Here is a 3058-nt window from a genome sequence, read left to right on the forward strand (position 1 = left end):
GGAGCGATCATTCTCGCAGGCGCTTTTATAGCGGGTGGCCGACGACCCCACCACGGCCACGTCACCGCCTCTTTTGGCTCTCTGGTGGTTTTCGCGCGATTCCAGAACCATCCTAGATCGGCTCGGGCTCGCTTCTTTTGTAGTTTTGTTTCGCAGTTCGCACGTGCTTCGAAACCCTCATGTGACACTAGGAAAAGAGGATTGGTTCCATGAGCTCGACGCTCTTGTAGCTTGGATGCGCGGATCATGCATGGGTCTGGAATTGGGCATCACTAGATCCAGTCCACTACTGCAGAACGTTATGGGGCTCGGAGACACTCCATTGAACAAGGATAATGGCTGGTTTGGACCATAGTCACAAATACCGGGCATTTTTTTTTAAATCTCCCTATTTTATTGTCAGATTTACAAAAAAAATAATGGGTCTCGAGAAAAACATTTTAAATTTATCGTTTATTTTTTAAAATATCATGCTTTTATAATATTGTCAGGTTACTGAAGTGATTTTTAGATTTTTATATACTTTGAGTGTATTTTTATAATTTTATATGTTAGATATTTTAAAAGTTTAAATATATTTATATTCTATTGAAAAAATTTTGAGAAAAAAAATTATTATTTTGTTTTTTCACACTGAGGAAAACCAATAACAAGATTTGTGATTATTGTTTGTACTCTGGAGTGCATGTCAGGGCAAATACCCCATAAGAACATGGGACGCAATTGTTGGAGTAATACAGGCCACGTAAGGCAGGTAGTTGTGGGGCCCCATTGGGGGTTTTCCTTGCTTAAGCCAGGGTTTCTCGTCACCAAAATATATATATATATATATATATATATATATATATATATATATATATATATATATATATATATATATATACACAAGCTCACAAATTGATAGATAAATCAGGACCGTCGGCCTCTCAACATCATACGGCCTGAACCAGACCTTCATCGAGAACATGTGTGTGCAGTGCTCATGTAATCTTAACTCACCCATTTAGTCCTATGTTGGGTGGACGGCCGAAGCCAGCACAGGGAGTCCCTCAACATAAAACAGCGGCGCTGCAACTTCTTTTCTGACGGACACTTGTGTCCTTTTCACACGCGACTGAAGTTGGATTTCTCATTTTTCTTGCGTTGCGACCCGATGCACACTGACCCGAATCGGAACCTCGTTCCTCTTCACGCGTTATGCCCACTTGATTTGGTACTCAAGCTTACAAAGTGGAAGAGACCGTAGCCTGTCATTCTATCTAAAAAGTATCACAGATATCTTGAATTAGTCGCAACGAATTGTTAAAGACCTCAAGGGTTTTACCAACCGGAGGCCCGCCAATGTCGGTCGGTGATGGTGTGTTTTTTTTTTATGATTATCCCAAAAAATAATAAATACTGTCAGAGATCTTTTCAACAGCACAAAAAGATGGTGAAACTTGAGGAGAAAGAGATTCGCCCAGTTGATACAACTCGGTTTGCGTAATGCATCAGAAATCCGAATCTTACCGCTGCAACATTGCCCGTCACTGTCTCTCTAAGAAGGAACATAGGGGCCATGTGAGTCTTCCCAAGCCTTTAAAAGTTTGGAGCGATCCAATGAGACCATAATCGACTCGGTTCTCTGAGTCGACGCGTGTCCCAGAAGGAGGCACGTGACTTAGCCGACGCCGACTAGGCTCAGCTCTAACTCGAGCCATCGTCTGGGCAACCGAATGAAACGCTCGACCAGGGGGGCACTTGCACGCCTTTAACCAGGATGGCACGTTTGACAAAGCTGCAATTTTTTCCCATTCTTTAAATTTGTTTACAGCATACTTTGCGTGATATCAGGAGAGCCACGTAGTTGGTTTGAGGGCCTGCTATTTAAGTACGATATTTTTCTCGTAAACCCCTCCCGTGGAAATGCTGCCACTTCGATGCTCCAAAAACCCAAGATCTTCTCTTTTTTTTATAGGCAAGCTGGGGTTGAGAAGACTGCAACTTCCCAAGACAAGGTGACATGTACTGGCTGATCCTACCAGACAAGCTGAGCCCCAATTTGTAATTACCCAAGATTTTTTTCTTTCTTTTTAAAAGCAAACTGAGCTAATGCAGACTCCTACTACAACAACAGCCGCCCCTTGTGGCAGCGGGATTCGATCCTGGGTCTCAGCTTGACACAGGACCCTATTACCACATGGGATACCACCTTTGTGGTAAATACCCGAGATTTTCACGGAGTGGCAGGGACGGGGCAGGGCGGGGAAAAGGGTACGTCCATCCCCGTTTCATACCCTTCATCCCCGGTCCAAACGGGGCGAGGTGGGGTGGGGCCCCGCTTTCCCCCGGACCACTGCCATCCCTACTTATAAGAGCCCAACAATGCGTAACATTTTGTGTTCATGTTCCCCTTGCTGGCCATATTTCAATTGTTTCACTACAAAAAAATTGTCAATTAGTGACGAAAATTTGTGACAGAAATAATTCGTCACAATTTTACGATAGATTAGCTAGAGAAAATGAGTTGTTCATAAAATTAAAATTAGTTGCGAGATTTGCGACAGAATAATTTTATAGCACAATCCATCGCTACTTAGCGACGGATATTATTTCATCGTGAAATATGTCGAAACTTAGCGATGAATATTATTCTGTCGCTAATTAGTACCGATGTTGACGACAAATTTTTTTTGTCGAGAATCCATCTTTAGTTTTGTATGCAAAACACCCATCTAGGGCATGGAATTGTGCTCTCTCTCTCTCTCTCTCTCTCTCTCTCTCTCTCTCTCTCTCTCTCTCTCTCTCTCTCTCTCATCCGCGTTGCTCGCCCCCGAACACCTACCACTCTTCGGCGATCGCCAGACTCTTCAGTGATCGCCCCGACCACCTCCCGCTCTTCGGCGACCACCCCGGCCACCTCCCTTTCTCCGACGACCTCCCTGACCCTCTCTGCACCCACTCTTCCGCCAACCGCCCCCGCATTGCTCGTCCTGGCCACCTACTGCTCTCTGGTGACCGCCCCGACCACCTCCCGCTATCCGGCGACCACCCCGGCCACCTCCCGCTATTCGACCGC

This window comes from Nuphar pumila, chromosome 1 (genome assembly GCF_984573655.1).
Source record: "Nuphar pumila chromosome 1, dmNupPumi1.hap1.1, whole genome shotgun sequence".
NCBI lineage: Eukaryota > Viridiplantae > Streptophyta > Magnoliopsida > Nymphaeales > Nymphaeaceae > Nuphar > Nuphar pumila.